The sequence below is a fragment of the Chinchilla lanigera genome, unplaced genomic scaffold (genome assembly GCF_000276665.1).
Source record: "Chinchilla lanigera isolate Chin_1 unplaced genomic scaffold, ChiLan1.0 scaffold00113, whole genome shotgun sequence".
Classification (NCBI taxonomy): Eukaryota; Metazoa; Chordata; class Mammalia; order Rodentia; family Chinchillidae; genus Chinchilla; species Chinchilla lanigera.
Genome location: NW_004955514.1, coordinates 5,294,831 through 5,302,334, shown reverse-complemented (window position 1 = coordinate 5,302,334; position 7,504 = coordinate 5,294,831). Strand labels below are relative to the sequence as shown.

The 7,504-nt window shown below is 57.7% G+C and overlaps 1 protein-coding gene across 1 annotated transcript in view; it reads left to right on the top strand.

Moving 5' to 3' along the window:
• Positions 1 to 7,409: 7,409 nt before the first annotated feature.
• Positions 7,410 to 7,504, top strand: part of LOC102026460 (neuron-specific protein family member 1) — a gene marked incomplete in the record, with an annotated part of 21,116 nt that continues 21,021 nt past the window's right edge. The window contains 1 exon segment of the mRNA XM_005408832.2: positions 7,410 to 7,504.

Here is a 7,504-nt window from a genome sequence, read left to right as displayed (position 1 = left end):
TGATTAAAACATGGAGTGTAAAAGGTGTTTGAACTACAGACCTTTGCTAGGATTGTCCTAATGAATCACCAAAACCAGATGGTTTAGAAGAAGCCCAGTCTACCCTCTCACTGTTCTGGAGGCCGCAAGTTCAAAGTCAAGGGAGCAGCGGGGCTATGCTCCCTCTCTGCTCCTTGCCTATTTCCTAGTTTCTGGTGGTGCCCGGCCAGCCCTGAGGCACTCCAATCCTTCCCCTGCTGTCCCATGGTCTTCTGCTCTCTGTGTCTCCCTCTTTCCTGTCCTTTTTCTTGTAAGGATACCTGTCACAGGATATAGGCCTTGCCCTAAATCTAGGATGATCTCAGTTCAAGATCCTTACCTTTATCTACCTGCAAAGACTATTTCCAAGAACGGTCACATTCTGAGACTCCAAGTGACATGAATTTTGGAGGGACACGATTCAGCTCACCACAGCCTCTTGCTCCTCCTGTAAACAGCTGTCCTTCTCATCACCTTAGCTGGTGGCCACAGGTGGAGTCAGACCCCAACGCTAACCAGGCCCTGCAGCCTGGGGACATCCAGGGTCGAGTGAGGGGTCCCAGCCGGCTGCTGTGGCCCAGCTTGGTAGCTGGGTGTCCATGAAGCTGACCTGATTCTTCAAGTTAAATATTTTTCAAGGTCCTCTGGCTGGGCAGGCAGGACAACGTGCCTCGCATTTCACAATGACTCTGGCCCGGAAGGAGGGAGACAAGGCCTAGGGAGATCCAAATTCAATTGCTGGAAAATCTGCTCATAAAGAACTGAACCCTGCAGCTGGGCCGGAGGAACCAGGGGAACCTGGCTGACAGGGAAAAGCTATCTGTTATGGGCGTTAGGGGAAAACGATCACGTCAGAGCCAGAGTGGGGGACAGCGCGGGGCTGTGGATCCAGGCTGGCCGGGGTGGGCCACGCACTAATTTCCCTCTGCTCCCGCCAGCAAAGCCAGAGACGTTCGAGACGGAAAAACCCCATTAGGTCATCACGAGCTGCCCACAATGCAGCTCACCAGGGCCTGCTATCTCCGGCTGGCTGGCTTCAGGCACCCGCGCCATCATACGCACCCCTGGGGACCCCGGCTCCACAGGCCGGGAATGAATTGCACGCATCCATCTGCGGGCCTTTAAAGATCCCATAATTAATTCAAGCGTACGGTGGTATGACTGTTATTAGAACTTGGCCTTTCTGTGGTTCTTTACTTTGGCAAAGTGCTTTTATAATCATTTACTGGCTAAATAATTTAATCCGAGTTACTGCTACGAGCTAGAGACTCAGAATTTAGCAGGTACGGGGTGACAGCCTCGGAGGAGAGCCGAATGAGATTATATGATCCTTGAAATGTATTCCCCAGGGCGCTGCCGCGGCTCGCTCGACCTCCACATGCCCTCGATCGTTCGGGTTCTGATTTATCCCGGGCTACTCTTGTCGCAGTGACAGTGAACATGACGGGGGACTTCTAAGCAGACCCACTTCACGCTAGCCTGGCGGCCTCACTGCGTGAAAGGGGAAACTGAGTCCGAGTCCACGAGGCTGGCAGGACTCTCCTACCGGTGAGGAAGGGAAGCGGCACAAACTCCGGCGCGGGGATGTTCTTGAAGCGTCTGCTTTTCTCCCATCTTCCGCCAACACCTTCTTCCCACCGTCTTCACAACCCGTGTGTCTTGGTTACTTTTCTCTCACTGCTGAGACAAAATACCCAATGCCCAGAATTAAGGACGGAAAGGATTATTTAGCACACAGTTTGTGGAGGTTTCAGTCCATACTCGGCTGGCTCCACAGCACGGTGGCACATGGCAGAGGGCAACTGTTCATGGCGGCAGAAAACAGCAAAAGCAGCAAGAGCACAAGGGAGGAGTGGCAGCAAGCAGCCTCTTTCCCTCCCTTACACTGTGTGCAAACTACCTGCCCCAGGTGTGTGGGGGTACTCTCACACCCATAATCCCAGCATTGGACCATGAATCAATCATAAACTCTGGAAGCCGCCCCATGACTGCATGAGACTTTGGGGGGACATTTAGATACAGACCATAACACCGTGTCAACCCAGCCTCGGTGGCCTCACCCTAGGGACAGTCTAACAGTAGAGCCCACTGTGGGCTGGGGACTGGGAAACACCTAAAATGCACTTCGTGGCATCAGTGTTCATGGTACATTAGCCATTCAAGAGCACAGTGATTTCAGCTGATTATTGGAAGCTGGTGTGTTGGTGCATGGGTGTGACCCCAGCATTCTGGGAGGCTGAGGCAGGAGGACAGCAAGTTCTAGCCCAGCCTGGGTGACTTAGTGATACAGTAAGACCCTGCCTCAAAAATTAAAAATTAAAAAAGGGCTGGGGATGTAGCTCAGTATGAAGGTTCAAGCTCCAGTACTGGGGAAAAAATTGCCTCTTCTGCTGCAGAATTTGAGCGGGGCTGGGAGGGACAGAGACAGAGACGGGAAGGGAAAGTATTTCATCACCTAATTCTTCCCAAAGGAGGGTCAAGGATGGGGGTCATTTAGGGCGGCCTATCTCAAGTGCTGTTCGCAGAGGGATGGCCTGGTGTGGGGCTCAGAGAGGCCTCTGGTGGCCTGGGAGGCATGGACAGGGCCACTACCACCCTTGGGTCCGCAGGAGGAGAGGGAGAGGGACGGATCTCCTGGAAGCACTGGCGTTACCTTTGAGGAGTGCGGACGTTTTTCCAGGGACAGCGTTGGCCCCAGGGCACAAGAGTGCACTGAAGCAGCCATCGGCCTCACAGGTCAGCGCTTCCCCAGAGGTCGGTGGGCACAGGGCGGGAGGACAGCTGTGGGGAGGAGGCTGGGGAGGTGTGTGTGCCAGGGACCGCAGGTGCCAGCGTGGCTGGCTTGAGGAGCACCTGCAGAGCTGGTCGGGAGTGACCAGCGTGAGGACAGGGGCGGTGGCCAGGGGCCGAGAGGGGTGGACCTGCCCTCGCTGGGGCTTGGGGTGCACTGAATCGCTGGGGATGGGGTGGAGCAGAAAAGGAGAGGGATTTCTTTCCTGGAGTTGGGACCCTCTCCTCTTCCTGCCCTTGGGCATTGAGCACCAGGCTCTCTGTCCTTGGAGCAGGCTTTCTGACCTGGGACCCGAGGACTCACACTAGGAGCCCCAGGGTTCTCTGTCCCTTGGCCTCAGACTTCGAGTTATACCACCGTGCCCCTCGGTCTGAGGACTTTGGTCTTGGGCTGGTCTGTGCTCCCAGCACTCCTGGGTCTGCAGCTTGCAAGTGGCCGTCAGGGAACTCTCTGGCCCCCTAACTGCTTTGAAACTCCCCCCATAAGTCCAGTCTCAGATGTCCCTATCTTTGTTTCCTGTTGGTTCTTTCTCCTCAGAGGCCCCTGACCACTACCTGCTTGCATGGAGGTAAACGAACAAGTAGGTGGGGGCAAAGCAACAAGCCAGTGGCTGGTGCCAACGCACCCCTCCTCATTGGGCCATCTAATGCAAGCGGGTTCCTCACCCTCTGCAGAGCGTTTGAGCCTAAGATAATGCCTCCCGGGTTCTCCTTCTTCCCCAAGCAAGACCATGGGCTTTCTGGGTCTTGGCTTGGCCATTTTCTAAAACTGATGGAAAACTGGGTGTGGCAGCACAAGCCTATAATTCCAGCACTCAGGAAGCTGAGGCAGGAGGATCACTGTAAGTTTGAGGCCAGCCTGGGCTATGGGCTACATAGTAGCTTCAAGGCCAGCCTAACTACACAGCAAGACCCTGTCTCAAAAACCAAAAATAAATAAATAATCAGATGGAAATACCCAAACCCCGGATAGAGAAGCATAACACAGGCAGATTCAAAGAAGAGGTGACTTTGGAACTGGGCTTTGAAGGGTGAGTATGAGTTTGCTAAATGGGTCAGGGGACAGGGAAGGTGTTCCAGGCCAAGGATAGAGCATTTGCAATGGCCTGTGGACAGGCCTTGGGGGACAGTCAGCTGGTGCCCAGAGTCCAGGAGGGGCAGCAATGACACCATGGGGTGGGGGCTGATTTTTCACATTGTAAATGGACTCTGCCCTCCCCAGAAAGACCCAGAGCCTCACTTTCCTCCCTAGCCTGAGAGGGAGGTCAGAGGCTCTGCAGGCAGGGAGGCTGTGTGCAGAGCAGGTGGAGCCACCGGAAGCAGACTGGGAGCTGCCAGGTGGGGAGAACGGGGCCTGGGTTGGGTTTCTTTATGGGGGCTGAGCTCGCTCTGCAACTGGTGTTAACAGCTGCACGGCCTTGGGAATATGCCCAATGGAGTGCCCACCTGAAAACGGTGGTATTTGCAGCGGGTGAACTATACCTCGACTTTTAAAGAAAGACACCGTGAGGTATCTGGCTGCACGGCCAGGCTGCAGGACGGTTGGAACCTCTGCCCATCTGCACAGTGGCCGTGAACCGCCTGTGCTGACACACCACTCCCACCCAGCCTGGCGCACACCTACCGGGGATCCGCCTGGGATGGGGAAGCGGGGGGCAAGCCGGGCGCCTGCAGCTATCCCCGCTGGGGTCCATGCCCTCACCCTCACGTGTCTGCGCTGCTAAGAGGCTCCTGGGACTCCGGGGGGGAAACCACTCCGGGCCCTGGGAGGCCCTGAAGGGGGCTGCCACCTCCCCCTGGCCGCAGCACAGGCCAGGAAGAGAGACGACAAGGTACAGCGTTAGAGGCCAAAGCAGTAAGAACGGCCCGAAGAGGCAGTTTTCAAACACGTGTGACCCCAGCTCATTTGAGTCTCACAGCACCCGTCATGGAGGTATGATCGCACTGTTCCACATGTGGGGACACGGAGCCCCTGGAAGTTCATCTCCTTGCCCCGCATGACACGGCTAGGAAGAAGACAGGATTCAGAATCGGGCCGGTGCCACATGTGGTTGTGGTTCATGTCCCCGCCCCTCCGGTGTCATATGGGAAGCTCGGCCCCCAGTGCAGCAACAGTAAGAGGTGGCGGGACCTTTAATAGGTCAGGGCCAGCGAGAGGTCACTGGGGTCTGCAACCTTGGGATTGATGTCATCGTTACGGGACCCTGGGGTAGTTCTCTCCTGCTGACCCAGACCTCGTGTGTCACTTGTGATGTCTCCCTCTCACTATGCCACCATCACCATATCAGTTTACAGAGGTCCTCGGCAGAGCAGAGCAGACGCTGACCTCACTCCCTTGAACCCCAGAACTATGAACCAGGGAACCTCTTTCTCTATAAAGTACCCATCCACAGACGTTTCATTATAGCAACAAAAAAGGCACGAGTACACCTGACTTAGTGCCACAGGCTGCGGCCGTGACAATCAGGACTTCAGTGAGACAAGGGAAGTCACAGAAGCTTTGCACTTGGAAATGACAGGCCACCTCAGTGCCCTGAGCCCTGGGGAGGGCGTGTGGGGTGCCCCTCTGTAGGTAGCAGAGTGCACCTAAGAGGTATCTAGGAAACCAGCTAGGGCTCCCAGATGCCCTGCGGCTTGGGCTCCCCCTGTGGATGCTAGGTCCAGACAGCGGACGAAGGCCTGATGATTTCACCTCCACCTGCTCTCACAGCCAGCTGTCCCCATTTCTATGGCCAAAGCCTCTTCAATCTGATGCCCTGCCAAGGCTCTGCCCCTGCCCCTGCCCCACCCAGAGCTATCTGTAGCCCCTCATAAATGACCTGTGCCCCACATCACCATGCCCTCCATGTCTGCAGTGAGCCGAACGGTGACCCCCCAGAAAGAACTGTCCATGTCCTAACCCAGGAACCTGTATAAGTGACCTCATATGGTAAAGGGTGGCTCTCACTTGGATGGCCACAGATGTGGTACCGCTAAGGATTCTGAACGGAGGACCTTATCCTGGGTCATACAAATGCGCCCTAAGCCCAATGACAAATTTCCTCACAGAAACACAGAAGAGGAGACAGATACAAGGACAACAGGAAGATGGGGCCACAAGCCAAGGACACCAGGGGCCACCATAGCTAGAGAGCAGAGTGAAGAACCGCTTCTTCCCTGGAGCCTGCAGGGTGAGGCCCGCTGGCACCTTCACCTTGGCCTTTTGGCCTCCACAGGAGGGGGAGAACTCCTTCCTGTTGTTTCCATTTCTAACTGCAGCCACAGGAAGCCGACAGGCTGCCCTACCTGGAGTGTGTTCCTCTCTGCACAGTCACTGGGAACCCTCCCTCCTGCCTCGGTGGCCCACTGCTCCGCCAAAGGCTTACAACTTGCAGTCCCTTGCCCACGAGCTCCTGGTGGGCAGCACAGTGGCCTGGGCACAGTGTGCTTCCAGGGCCAGGGTACAGTGAGCAGAGGAGGAAAACCACACAGCAAGTCCCAAGGGCTGGCCGCAGGGCAGACAGGAAAGCGAAGGGCAGGCCTAGACCTGGGGAGCATGATGCTTCTCAGAGCAGAAGGGACAGGGAGGGCCCTGTGTAGGACTCTGATTATAACGTGTGTAGGTTCTGTGTCCCCTGGGCAGAGATGGGGGCAGAACCACCCTCTTTCACAGCCACAGACCGGGTTCTGCAGGTCACCTACAGGGCTGCAATGAGCCAGGGACACAGGGACGCAGGCACACACCCAGTCAGTGCCCGGGCAGATTCCTAACTACCGTGTTCACCTTCCCAGGAGCGCAGCGAGGTGTCAGAATAGCTTCACAGCTCGCCCGGGCTGGTGGCAGGGACCAACCTCTGTCCCCAGCCCTCCCTGACCTGCCTCCAAGGCCTGAGACCCTGGCTGAGGCCCGGTCCTTCAGGGGATTTCGAAATCCGCAGCGCCCCAGGCAGCTTCCTACACTGGCCCCGGGGGTCAATATATTCTCCCGGGTCTCCAGCGATTCCCAAGGACGCGCTCATTTAGGGCTCTAGGGAGGCCTCCTCTCTCTGCCCGAGCTGGGCTTGGGGCGGGCACGGTGCCGCGCACCCCGCGCCTCTCGTGCTGGCCTTCTCCGCACCCGCACCTGACTTTGTCAGAGGGCTGCGGAACGGGACCACAATCTGCACCCTTCTTCCTTCTAGGCCGGGTGTTATCCGAGGGCCCCCCTCGGAGCCAGGTACACCTCGAAGTGGCACCCGCAGTGGGAGGGAGGAACCTACCCTTCCACCTCCACAGCGGCACTCGGACCATCGCAGCGAGCCACCCCGCTTCCCGCTCCAGGGAAACCCGCCCCTCCTTTCCCGACGGTTGTCCCCTTTACACGGCGCCGCGCCCTTTTTCTTTCCAGCCTCGCTCTAAGCAGCACTGCTCTCTGCCTCCGCCCATCGCATCAGGACCCCAGGTCCGCGCGGCTGCGGCTGGGCATCCTCCCCCGCCTCCCGCCACCTTGGGGGACGCGCCGGGCCCTAGCATCCTCCTGCCTTTCTGAATCCCCACCGCCCAGGCCACCTCCCCAGCGGCGTCACTGCCCCGCCCGGGGCCTTCCATCGGGGCGCGCTCGGGGCGCACGGGGGTCCCCCGGAGGCCCTCGCCCCAGCCCGCGCTCCTTTGTGCGGCAGGTGGGCTCTGCGTCAAGGCGAGGGCGCACGGCCCCTGTGCGCGCAGCCCGGGCGCGGCG